At 46.9% G+C, this 13,767-nt stretch overlaps 1 long non-coding RNA gene across 5 annotated transcripts in view; it reads left to right on the top strand.

The window, feature by feature from the left end:
• The window catches only part of LOC310885400, a 106,999-nt gene that overhangs the window by 45,462 nt on the left and 47,770 nt on the right, over positions 1–13,767 (top strand). For 2 of the 5 annotated variants that reach the window (XR_014574785.1, XR_014574786.1), the window contains exon 3: positions 6,411–7,598. The exons of 1 other annotated variant lie outside the window; for it this stretch is intronic. This is a non-coding gene — a long non-coding RNA (uncharacterized lncRNA). Of the gene's footprint in view, positions 1–5,406; positions 5,580–6,410; positions 7,599–8,329; positions 12,573–13,767 lie in introns of those variants that run through there. 2 more of the 5 variants (XR_014574783.1, XR_014574784.1) reach the window with 2 other exon arrangements.

Raw genomic sequence — 13,767 nt, 5'->3', positions numbered from 1 at the left:
TCTTTACTTGACTGTCCTGTAAATATTAACCGGCATGGTAGATAGTGATAGTTCAAAGCAGAGAAGTACTGGAATTATTCTTTTCATATTCCAAAATAATGAGCTTTCATTATTTCTTACGCTTCCAATTTTCTATTTGCCCCAATTTATGGGGTAGATAAGGGTTGAATTTTGAGGAACAACATTGTGAATTGTTTTTCTTATTGATCGAGCTTTTAATGTGCAAACAATGAAAACAAAACTTGCATTTAAAAACAAACATTTCTAACACAGGAGCTGCATTAAAATGACACAAATTGCTTTTGTGGGCTGAATTTAACAGAACACCCATGAGGTTCCACTTAAAAACAACAAGCCAACAAAAATCAAATTGCATTGTTTTACTAGCAAACAAAATGGTGAACATGCCTTGGGCTACGTTTTCAGCATGTTTTCTTGAAAGATCAAAGCTTAAATTCCATTAACCCTTCAAATGTCAGTCTAGCGAATTCATTTCTTTACCTCTGGGCTTCTAATACTCCCTTTAACATGAACCAAACTCTTTGCCTACATCTGATCCTTTTCTTCCTCCTCTGAGTGCAGCCAGCGCTTCGCTTGTCTCCCCCACCGACATCTCTACGGAAGCACCACCTTGTAAGTGGGTAGAGTTCAAACAGACGGTTATCCATCCCACATTGGTTTCCCATTTTACTAACTTGGAGATATGGATAGAAGCCAGAACTGATTTTTTTTTTTTTTTTTATTTTTACCCACTCACTGACACTGCATACCTGCTGGCCGATGGCTGAATGAAACTCATTTTGTTTGCCAGCAGACTCATCTTTAGAGCAAGTTGTGGTCTTGGTTTGATCCTTAGCTTTTAATGATCCCCTTCTGCACATCAGGTACGTGGGTATTTCAGTGCATCTGATGGTTGCTTATCATGAAGGAAAGCTGATCTGTGATGGTGTGTCACAGTTTCTGTCACCTGTTTCAACAACCATTGGCCATTTCATCTGCCTCCTGTTCATGCAAGATGCCTTCTACCTGAGGGTTAGCTGCTTTCTAAGGGATGAGAAACTAACACCTTTGCACCAGCATGCCTTTTCTAACATGGCAGACCAGATCCTAATCTGACTTTACCCTTATTTCCCTGCTCTGCTGGGACCCCGTTCTGTGTAGAAAAACTGAATCCTCCAAATACTTATTAATTCCAAATATCTGTGTGTCTGCATGAGTTGTGTAATGTCGGAAAGATTAAGGAGATAGAACAGATGCACCCTTCTGGAAGTGGTTTGTCCTTACGGGAAAGTGTGGAAAGATTTAGATGCACCGAAGAGCAGCAGCATTCCCCCTGGGTGCTGCAGGCTGATCCCTCCCAGCCCGGGATGACACCGGCATCCAGTCGGATCCTTGGAGATTTGGAAACGTGCCAGAAAGCAGGGGTCAAAAGAGAGGGTTTTCTTCTGAGGCCAGAATTACAATGCTTAAAAACAAAACAACAACAACAACAGAGTGAGGGAGCGGAGAGGAAAAAAAGAAATCTGCAGGAATTTCTTTCCAACCAGCCCCGCATTCATTAACTTGAGCAGTGCAAGAAGGTGGTTGTGTCCCGGCTCATACAGAAGCAAACTGTACTTCCCGGCCGCGCTACCCTTCCCGGGCCTCCCATCGACATGCCAGAGTTCACTCTTAAAATGATTCAGTTACAGTACCAGCCCCACAGCTGTCTGCAGCTGTATGCCTCCCAGCTCCGCACAACTGGCTTTTCACACAGAAATGGCCCCTTTTAAAAGGGTTACTCGAACAGATTGCTGCAGTCTAACAATGTGTAAAACATGGTACTTCAGACAGGCCTTCCTTTTTATTGTGTGGTCTATTTTTTTTTTTTTTGGAGCCTTTTATACTCCCAGATGAGAAGCCCTATTGGCAAATAACTCGGCAGCATTTTTTTTCCACCTGAGTACTTGGCAAGGAGGCATCCTGCCTCCCCGCTGCCCCCTTCCCCTTGAGAGCACCTCGTCCCAGCTCCCTTTCTTTCTAAGGAAAAATGAAAACTCACCCCTTGTCCCTTCTCTCTGAACGATTGTGATTTAAAGCCCTGAAAGACCCAAGTACACAAATGGGACTATAGCCCCAAGGGCTGCTCCTACGCACCTGTACAGAAACCCTCTTGCAGGACTGCTCAGTGCTTGTTTTTCCCTGTACAGCTCCTTGCACAACCATGGACCAGGGCAGAGTCTGTGGTAGTTCTGTGCTACAAGGTATAAACACGAAACAAATCCTCCTGTTTCTCCCTTGAAGTGGATAGCTCTCAAAAAATGCCCTCAATCTAAGGAAGGTGTGCAGGAATAATAACGGATGGAAGTTAATATTTTATTTTAGAGGATTTCTGAAGCATGCTCCCTGCTGCACAGACTAGGGTTAAAGGGGAGAGTCTCTTGCTCTGGAGCGTTTGCAGTCAGAACAAAAGGTGCAGAAGTTTGCCGTCATCCCTCCCTCTTTTACTTGACTATCGATCTGCTAGGAGGAGAAGGAGAGTGGGGGCAAATAAAAGCCTTTTCTGATGTTTGTTTTTATTTCTGTTAGCTTGGGAATATCGAGGGGTGGTGGGGAGCGTTATTTCATAGCAGAAAGGCCAGCGTTGCTTCCCCTTCACTGTGAGATAGGTCTTCTCTCTCCCCATGCTTTCCCATTTTCCTACTGGGATGAGGACCTGAAGAGAAAGAAGGGGGCAAAAAAAACAAAATGGCAGCACCTTGTTTTCTTTTGGCCATCACTCAAACCTCGTACATGTGCTTTGCGGGAGAGGGGAAATTAAAAATGAGACCATTGATTATCTCCTATCAGATGTCACTGGAGAGGAGCTGTGGAATGAATTGCCTTTGCCATCCTCGGCCGGAACTTTTCCCTCCCTGGTTGAGCAGGTCTTGCTGGGGCTTGTTCTGTAACACACACGTACCGCTGCTGTACCTGCCAGCAGGCTGCCTTTTCTGCCATGCGGCAATTTTTCTGGGGATTTTGTGAATACAGGGAGTTAGGGTAATGCTGTGTTTGAAACCCGGATTCCAGGGAGAATTTCCCTGCACAATGGACTGCATTTAAAGAGGCTTGCTCCAAACAGCGCGGTGGCTGAGTCCAATTTCCAATGTGAAGCGAGGTGTGATTTTTAATTTAGTTTTTATGAATTCTTTTTTTTTCCTAATCCCATCATCATTATTCTGTTCTAAGGTTTTTGCCAAATGCTGGCGTTTGGTATTGATTTGAAACACAGCAAACTCTCTCGGTGCCAACTCACACGAAATAAAAGCTGACCTGGTACTGGGCAACTGTGGTCAGAGCGGGCAGCACGATGACAGGGCTTTCACCGCCGCTAGATGGTTTAAATCTGCTCTCTCTTCCAAATTAGGCTGCTTTTCAATTAGCTGGAAAGGCACCCATTTTACACTAGCTGCGGAAATGATGGATATAGTTTTCACAATGCTGAATTTAGATGAATTCGGTTCCCATCTGAGGGCGACTGGGTTGACTGTGTGATGCAGTGTAACAGTCCCACCTCCCAGATGGTGCTTTTTTGGCTTTTTCGGCTTTTTCCAGGGCTACCAGAGAGGGATGTGGTGTTCCCACCTTGTCCCTCCAGTGCTCCCATGAGGTCAGGGTAGAGGCACGCTGTGCTGCCTGTCCAGGCTCTCCTAGCTGACATGCAGCAACTGGAGACGCTGAGGTTGGTCAAGCTGAAACTTTTCACTGGCCCTACATTCTCACAAGTCCACCCACATGCCTTATTTTATTTAATTAAATTTATTCCTTTTTTGTAAAGGAAAGCTAATATCTTGGTTCTTTCCTTTGGGAAGTGTTGTGGGATACCCAGGAAGCAAAGGCATCAAATTAGCAGGACCTTCTAGGATCAGAAGGCATCCTGGAGGCATTAGATATGGATGGTATTTGATACAAGAACTGAGGTTTCTCTGTTTTATTGATTTTAACCTATTTGTGGTCATACATGCACAATGGGCTACATTATGCGTGCCATGTGGATCCGTGCTCCTGCCAATAAACCCAGAAACCCCACCAGAGTGAGCTGAAGGGCAGATGTTTCCCACCCGACGTCTCATTCCTTTACGGCTGGGAGAGGGAGCGCCCGTTCCCCAGGCCCCCTGCAGCAGACAGGACAGAGGTGCACATTTTTGTGTCGCTGTTCACATAAGCCCCTTGGCCCTTCGGTTGCAGCAGATAACCCCCTTCCTGTGTGGTTTATTCATGTTCCCAGCAGAAATAATGCATGCGGGCTGAAGGGAAGCCTGAGCAGAGCGGCTGCTCTCAGCTGGACTGCAGGAGCATGGCAAGAGGCATCATCTGGTGTGTGAGCCCACCTGTAATTTAGGAATCTTTTTTTTGCATCACAACAGAATAATTTACTCACCGTTTATGCTTACATTGACACAGCTTTGGTAATATTTTTGGAGAGACTGAGAACTTAGGCTCAGGTTTTTAGAAATGATGCCTAGCTTTAGGCTGCCTGGCTGTCTGGAGAAATCTGAAGTTGGATTTTCGGTGGTGGTTGGTACCTTGTTGGGCTCACGCTGATGACAGGGAAGTCAGCGGGCAGAGGATGTGAAAACCAACTTCCAAGAGTCTCAAGTTGAAGGTGAAGCTCAAGGATCAATAGAGTTTTTAAGTTAAAACTAGCATCTGCTCTTGTAAGCATCTTTTCTCTCCATGTGTTGCTCTTTTCAACACAAATTTTAACATACCCAGGCCCTGTCCAGTCAAAGGTACATGTTAGGAGAAAAAGAGAACTGTAATAAACTGAAGAGAACTGTAATAAACCCAGGCACTACACCTGTTGGTCACTTGCTATATAAATGATGGACAGCCAGCCTTGGAGTACCAGCATGCTAAAGGGCATTTAACGCAGGAAAATGTGGTAGTGGCAGCACAAATAGTGGTTTCCCTTGGTGCTGGAGGGAGGCAGCTTGGACAAAAAGCACAGCCCAGGATTTGCTCTGCTCTAGTGGAGGTTTATGCTCTGTGCAGGCAGCAAGGTAGGTGTAAGGCAGTGGACCCTCTTCTGCCAAATTGCACTGAGGTCTCCTCCTTTCTCTGCATGTAGGTAGGAGCCAGGACATTTAGTCTCCTAATCCATAAGCAGCTGAAATTTCTCTAATGGGTCATTTCTCATTTAAGCTGTTACCTTCCTCAGAAAAAGCCTTTGTTTTGAGAAGAAAAAATAGTTATTTACTCTGTTTCAAATCAAGATGGAGCATTCCAGCGAAGCTGAGACATGCTTTCCATCCTTTTCAAAATTAAATGCTTCAATTTTCCACTTGGAAATGACTTTTCATTGCCATTTTTGTATAATACAAGTACATTTAAAAAAAAAAAGTCGAAATTGAAGTGAAGCACTTCGGTTTTTTTTTATTAAAGTGAAACCATTTTGAGCTGCTGAAGAACTGTTTTGTGCTGGGAACAGAGAGGATCTTTCAGAATTTCCAACATTTCAGTGCTGTTTCTTCTGATTTTTAAAAACACTAACAACAACAAAATGTGGAAAACCGCAAATTACCCGCAGAAGAGTTTCCAGTTTACCACTAGCCCCGGTAAGCAGTCCAGTGTAAGGATTAGCTGTATATGGTCTCGCACAGCACGCACCAGCATATTTTACAGTTGGGACTGAAAGTCTATATTTAAATAGCAATAATTTACACAAAGTATTGACAGATTGGAATGCACCTGGTTCAAGCTGTTTGTTGCTAATATCATTCCAAGTTCTCTCTGGTAAAAGCCAACTTCATGGGTACACACAGTCACACCTCGGGCTGCTGCACGGAAATATGCCCTCAAATTACGTTTCTGTTGCAGGCTTGCAGGGCTAGATCTGAGACGACACAGCCGAATTTTTTAGGGGCTCCCACCATGCAGGGAGAGGTGTAATTTGGACGGTTCCAACAACAACCGGGCCCTTTAAGGAGACTTCAAGTGGGACCCAAAAAATCCAAGCCACCCCAAATCACCAGTTGCTTTTGAAATTTGAGGCCAAGCTACTTAGCTGTACTGCCGGCAATATTGTTTAAAAACAATGGGGCTCAATTAGAAATTAGAATTATTTTAACACTTCGGAAGGCTGCCAAGTCATTTCCTTCTCCTTTATTGATTTTTTCCGTTGCCAGTAAATATATATGCAGCAGCAGAATGAAAGAAGTAGCATTAGAGGGGGGAAAAAGTTAAGTGTTAAAAAGGAGACTGTAACAAGATATGTCCCTTGAACCTCTGGGAGGGAGGAGGACATTTTAAGACAGAAGGAAGCAAGGGATTCATGGAGGCATTCACAGGGTTCGATGTGGTAGCAGACAGCCCAATATTATTTTCCTTCCAGTGCTTGCCTGATCCTTTACTTAGATTGGCTCCTGTTTCTTCCCCTTATTGTGCAGTCCCTGCGTGAGCTGGTCTCTATGTAAAGACATTCCACCTACATTCCTCTGCCACCGGCTGAGACGAGGGGGGAGCGCAATTATGTGGGCTAGCGAGACACAAAGGGCTCTGCTTCACTGCTACAGCTTATAAACTTGAGGTAACTTTTTTCTCCTTTAAAAAAAAAAATTACCACAAAAACACCAATCAAATAATAATAATAAAAAAGACAACAACAACAAAAACCAATGCAATCCCCTCAAAAATGGAGGTTGCCAAAAAAGTTTGCTTTCCTACCAGCCTACGATGAAAGGTTTTTGAGCTGTAACTATCCCAGTTGCAAATATCCCCTGCCCATCGCTGCAGATCACCACAAAATAAATGACTTTTCTCTTTTTGGCAATATCTGTGTTTCTCTCTGGCTTTTGATGGGCCTTTTCTCCATAGTAATGGATAAGGTGGGAGCAGATCTAAATGGTCCTTGGTTGAAAAAGGGGTTGTAGCTGAAAATTTGGGGATAGTTGTGCCATACGTTTGCTGGGGTCTGATGTGGCCATTATAGTATCTGCCCAACTTGTGCCCAAGCTTATGGGTGACTCTGACTTTCTCTGTCTTCACCAGCACACTTGAGTCATGTCTCCATACTGTTAACAAGTACTAAGCGTATTCTGCTCTACACTCCACTAGAAGGCAACTAGCTCTAAAGGAGACATGGCAGGAGTGGTCTATAAGTGGTCAAATTCTCCAGTCGAGTAAGCTGGAACATGGAATAAATTGTTTGGAAGTTCACGCGAACTGGACCTCTTCCAGGTGTACATCTTCAAGGATGTTATCAGCGCAGGATTTGTTATCAGAGTTATTACACTTCTCAGCAGAGAACTTCATTAGCTATGCTTTTTTCCATGTGCAGTGCTTTCTAAATCTTACCTTCCTGCTTACCATATTGATTTCTGTGCCCCTGCACTCTTTCTTCCCGTTTTGTCTAATAAGCAAATTTCATTACCTGACTTCACAATTTTTCCTCTGGGCCATTAGAATTGCTTGACTGTATTCCTGGCAGAGCCCTTAATTAGAGATGGATCAGAACTGATGCCGTTAAACTGATCCATTAACCACACTCTTCCTGTGACTCCAAATGTGGGTGCTTCAGATAAAATGCAACCTGGATCCAACTCACCATTGAATTCATTGTCCAAAGCTCCAGACTTCCTTAGATTGCCAATGCTGAAGAATAAAAGTTAAATGAAACCAGGCACTCCCATGGACCTTTTGCAGATTCTGCCTAAGTGGTCCTGATGTAGGAAACATCTCTGGTTTTATTCTGCAACCAAAGCATTGCTGATTTCTTTCCTTCTGAGGGGAGTTTTTGGGAGGCAATTTTTGTTAAAATGAGGATGTTCTCAGTCTCTTCTATTCATATAAGGATCTTTGGGTACATGGACTGTCTTCATGTAGCACAGAGTAAGAGCAGGCGTGCATCTCTGCAGCTGACTCCATGGACAGGTCGGTCACTGTGTGGCTCTGGCACACTGCTTAAAAGCCGAAATGGGTGAGCTGGACCTGGGTGACAATGCAGCCCTGCTGCCCCACACTTCCAGCCCATATCCCAGCCCTCTGAGCCCAGCGCTCGCCTGGGGCTTCCCCCAGCCCTGGGGGTGCGGCTTTCTGAGGTTGTAGAGCATGAAGCCAACTTTGGAACATCAAATTTCCTAACTATATTTGCTTTGCTTTTAACAAAATACCCCTGAGAGCTCTCTGGAAGTTAGTCCAGTTTTTAAATCGTCCTATAAAACCCAATTAAGTTGGAATCTGTAGGCTAAGATAGACTCTTTGGCTTTCTGTAGCCTCGCCAGGTGATGCATTGCAGCAGCCTGGCTACTTGCTTAAAGGAATAGTTTTATTTAAAATTCACTTCCCTCTATTTCTCCGTGTATTTTAGTTGGGTTTCAAACATCTCCATCGGCCAGCATGCACTGAGACCATCAGTCTCTGCTCCTACTTGTAGGAACCTCTCATGCTGCCTCATTTCAGAGCTAGACAGAGCCAGAGATGGGTGCAGAGAAGCTGAACACAAGGATCTCAGAAGAGATGCTCAGAATCGAGCAAGGAGGTTGCTACGGCATGGGAGCATCGTGCTCTGAAATGAAAGTCGCACCATGGAGCCATGATGCGGAACGGGGTTTGCCAACCAAGAGAGCCCACAAAGCTGTGCCCCCACCTGCCTACAGTTATAAAAAAAAAAAAACCAACAACAACAACTTGAAGTCATGCAGGGCTTCATCCTGTACCTCTTGTAGCACCCATATTTAATTCCTAACAAGCAAAATCAAAGAGCCTCCCTTCCCCTGAAACCTCACATGTGCAACATTGAAACAGGTCTTGTCCTGGCACGTACACGGATATTACAGTAAAAATAATACACGTTTCTACCCTTTGTGCCCTGGAATGACTATTTCGGGGTTCCGCAAAGATGGCTCAGCTCAAACAGCACGCTTTCCAGAGTGTTATTCCCACGATGAGCCCAGGGAGGGTTAACGTGGCCTCACGCCGAACCTCGCAGGGCAGTGCCTGCTGGAAGGGTGCGGCAGCGCTGCCTCACGCAGCTTGTCGGAGGCAGATTATGGTGGTGATTATTTTGTGAAATAACACGTTTCTTTGTCTGCGTCCTACCCCGCAACCTTCGGTAATGTTGCTGGTCTCAGCCCTTGCTGCCAATTTTGCTGCTTTTCCCTGTTTGCAGAAACCTTAATGCTGTTTGAATTGGCCTGCAGAACAACCCTTCGAGGAGGGCAAGGGGCTGGACAAAAATGGGAGGCTTCCCCCGTCCCCCCTCTCATCCCCCCAAAAAGAAGTGTAATTTGCCTTTAAAGGCTCTTAAACAGCAAACACATTCTGTCTGATCCTCCTTAATAAAGTATCCCAGCAGTGCTACAGTGCCTTATTTGAGGTCTGTGCAGTCTCATTAAATTTGATGTGTCACAGAGGGCTTGGACATGTGAAAGGGAGGCTGCAGGAACGAGGATTGAAGTTTGCCAGATTTGCTAAGGAAAAATGATTCATTACGGCTCTGCAAAATGGACGCCCTTCAGGCTTCCCGCTCCATTGATCGTGTGCGCGCGGACGAGGGAGAGCCAGGCGAGGGGGCCATGGCAGCCGGCAGATTTAACCCTTATTAATAGCTGGTTAAATTAAGGATTCGGTTTGATCTCCTAAGATGTACGCTTGTACTTCTGTGCTCCAAGTAGAGAAAAGAAAGGTTATTAAAGATTTAAGGGTTGAGAAGACAGGGTGCGGTTTGTGGTGCTGCAAGGAGCGGGGCAGCAGCTCCAGGCTTTGCCTGCCCGTGCTCGGGTCCCACCGAGCCCCCTCCATCCTGCACACAACCAGGGCAGCCCCTGCACCCATCAAATCCGTGTGCTGCCAGCTCCAGCATCTGGGGAAGGAGAGGAGGGTGGTGAGGAGCAGGTTGGCATCATCCTTTTCACGTACCCCAAATATCGTGGTTTGAGACCCCAGTGTGCTGCAGAGCCTGTTGCACAAGCTTTTATTTAATTGCCTCCTGCCTTGCTAGGAGCAGATGATGGCTGCGATGTGTGCTGTGGTCTGGAGCAGGAGACCCTGTTGACGTGTGGGTTTCTGAGTGTTGGAGCCTGATCCCTGCTCAGTCCTTGCAGCGGTGCAGCTGGGCGGCTTTGTCCTGAAAGGCTCGGGTACCTGCCCGGTGCTTGGCTGGGGGGAGAGCCAGGGCAGCCCCACGGGGGCTTGGGGGCACCTTGTCATCACCTGTGCTGGGTTTGGGGTGGGTGAGGAGGGAAGTGACGTGGAAAGGTTTGGGAACCTGCAGCTCCTTGGAAAACACTGCAAGGGTGGGTTAAGCAGGACACCAAGCTGGGAGGGTGCCTGGGGAAGCTGGAGCTGCCTGACGGCACCCATCATGCAGTGAGGGCAGCGATAGGGCTGGGTCTCTGGGATTGGGAAGGGGCTGATCCTGGACAGGGCTGCTCCAGCGAGCCAATGTGCGACCCGTGTTGCAGTCCTTTCCTCTCCCTTTTCTCTCCCTCTGTCCACGAGCCTGCAGCGTGAAGCTTGCAGCGCAGCCAAATTTCAATTCAAGACACCAGGGGGAAAAATGGCAAGAAAACTGATCCCCGGGATCCATGTCTGGCTCTTTGGACTGCAACAAAAGGCGGGAGAAGCCCAGCAAGGGGGATTTCCTGATGCCGCAAAGATTTTTCCTGATTTGTGGCAACTGAGTTGGGGGGCCTAAAAGAAAAACATTTGTGCTTTTAAAAAGGCTGTAAATCACGCTCTGAATGCTCACCATTTACATTTTAAGTGAAATAGGATGTCAAGCCATTTTGCTTTATGTTTATTTTCAAATACTGTATGCTTTACTGTCCACTTTCTCTAGTGCCTGTGCCATTTAAATCTTATTGTATATAGTCAAAGATTCAGGGAATATAAATCTCACACCGTGTATGTATACACTGATTATTCTTGGGAAACGCAGCCTGCCAGCTAGAATTCACGGTACCTGAGAACCTGCGTGTGATGGGATATGCCATTTCTGCAAAACTTTGGGTGTGATTCTTGCCCAGCAAGGGTTTAAGAGGAAAGCCACTGAGTTCAGAGGTGTGGCGCAGGTATAACATGGATGTAAATCAGGTCTTTTAATTTCGGAGAGCAAATTTCATCTGTAGATGCACACAGATGCTGTATGATAAATACAGTCTCTCAACTGCATATTTAAACAAAGCATTAAAGCATTCACACTTCCTGTTGGAGTAGTATTTTATTTCTTTTCCTTTATTTATACAGTGTGGCAGAAAGAGCAGAAATAAATTTCATCAGCTTCTTACTGCCTCATCACCAGCAGAGACACACAGGAACAAGATGAAACATTGTTCAAATAAAATGTAAATTTAACTCGCAAGCCTTGTCCAGTAAAACGCTGTGAGACTTGGCAAAGAACATCGCAAGGCAATATGGAGAGCTAGACGGGGCCACAGGAGGGATGGACCTGGTCGTGCTCCAGGACTAAATGAGCTGAAGTGGTGGGGGTATCGTTGTACAGGCTGTGGGCTCGGGTCCATCCCTAATGTCCACGCTGGAAGCACAAATATCGATTCCCTGAGTCCTGGTGCTAATGAAGTTTGGTTTTCGTTGGACTCGTGCCTTATTTTTGCTTCGCTCGGTCTCCCAGAAGGTGAGGGCTCCCACTGAAGCCTTTGCAGTGGCAGCGCTATTTGTGGAGCTCTGCTGTGGCTCTCTGGTCTTTCCTAGGGCAGATCTTTCCAGCTTTTCCCCAAGCTGGAGGGTTTGCTTCTGCTCTAAGCTGTAGTTCTGAATATCCCAGGGATGTAATTCCTGGTGGGACTGCTGTGCCTCGGGTGAAATGGTCTAGCAGGAGTGAAGAAGGTAGGGATGGGGACAAGGTCAGCATCACTGCCTGAGCCTTGGTCCTGTGGGCTGTGCCCTGCCAAGCCCAGCGGTGCTGGTGATGAAGCAGGACCCGTGCAGAGTTGGTGCTTCCTGCACAGAGGAGCTCGGTGTGCTCGTAGGAAAAATATTTCCCCACCAGTACTGTAATGAGAGGTTTGGATTGCCTTGCCTTGAAAATAAACAGACCGCCTTCCTCCGCTGTTAAGCAGCGTCACTTCCCTGACCTCCGTCAGTTGGATTTACATCACCTGAGGATCGGGCCCACCAGAGAGCAGGGGGGTGAATCCTCTCCCGGTGCCCCCCAGGAGAGGTGGGCTGGGGTCTCTGCAAAGCCACACCTGTACCGGGGTCCCTGCTCACAGCCCAGTTAAATCAGGGGAGAGGAACCCAAGTCGTCAGGAATTTGATTTGCAATTACTGTTCCGCCTTACTTTGTATGTTTTTCTCACGTTGAGACTGGAAACGCAGCTAGGAGATGGTGCTAGATCTTCCCCGAGCTGCCCTCCTGGTTAATTAAAAGATATTCTCCCCTATAGCTTCCAGCACAAATCCCATTTACCAGGCTTTCTCATGGGCAAAGAAAAGCTGCAATTCTAGCTATAAGGCTAAATAGATCCACATTGTGCTGCAAGGAAAAAAAAAAAAAAAAAAAGCACATCACAATTCAGTTAGCTGCTTAAAAAGCTGCCTTGCTTATTGCCATTGTTATAAAACCTAATAAATCATGAGATTACTTTCTCAGGGTCCTAGAAGCTGTCCTGTGGGTGGGGAGATGTAGATAGCAGATGATCGCAGGCTCCCCACACATTCAGCACGGTGGGCACAAGCAGAGCCCCCTCCCCAAGCCCCGAGTGGCGGTGCTTGCACACAGGAGCTGTGTTTCTGGTGGGGAGGAGGCTTACTAAGCCTCTGAGCATGCTTTTAAGGAGCTTGGAGGCTCTGCTGCTGTGTGTCGTTTAGCTTACGTCTTGTAGTGCTGAAGAGACTTCGCTCTGCGGTCACCCAGATGCCGCAATGCTTCTGAAATGTGACCTCGGGCACGTTGCACAGACCTCTGCCCTCTGGGGTACCGAGGGTCTTCCTTTGCTTTTAGGATTGGTGGCTATCGGCAGCCCTCGGGAGGGATGCTGGCATGGACGAGGTGCTTGTCCCCATTTCTGGGCTCATCCAGATCCCCCTCTGCAGAGGAGATGCTACGTAACTGCCAGAGGTGCACGTGTCTGGGTTAATTGTGGTGTAAATCTGTCCGTGTTTGGACCTGTGTTAGAGATGATCCTTTGGCAAACAGCTGATGGAACAGACCTGAGGAGTTTGTACCTACACTGGGACAACTCAGGATGTGTCTGCTATAAAACCGTGTCACCCATGAAAGTACATCCACATTAAAATACGTACATCTGTGTCATCCACGTTATTGCAGTATTCCTAAGGACCGAATGGATTCGGTCTCTGCTCTGTCCTGCAGGCAGTACGTTTGACATAATGCCCATATTTTGGCTCCAGCCACCAGGCTGTATGAAAGCACAGCTCAGCAAGCCTCTTCCAAGCAAGAAAACACAATTCTCAGGGCAGGTTTCTGCTGGGGGCAGGATGGTGCTGTGGGCAGGACACCGAGGAGAGGCAGAAAGTGCAGGAGCTCTTCCCAGCTCTGCTGTTGATCCCTTGGGTGTCTGGGGCCAGGATTTGACTCCCTTTCTGTTTGCTTTCCCCTATTCACATAGCAAGGGTTTAGAGGACAGGACGGGCTGGTGCTGAGCACCACGGGGCCGGGGAGCTGAGCCCTGCTGCAATACAAATGCCCCCAGAAGGAATTCACGCAGCTCCGTTCCTGTCGCTGGAGCCGTACCGGCTGCCACCAGCCCAGCACCTGGCCCTAAATTTAGCTGGAGACCTGACACACTCTGCAAGCCAAACTGGGGCATCCTGTTCCTGGGC

This window comes from Anser anser (genome assembly GCF_964211835.1).
Source record: "Anser anser genome assembly, chromosome: 22".
Lineage (NCBI taxonomy): Eukaryota > Metazoa > Chordata > Aves > Anseriformes > Anatidae > Anser > Anser anser.
Note: the sequence above shows the minus strand (reverse complement) of the source record. Positions and strands in the feature narration are given on the sequence as shown.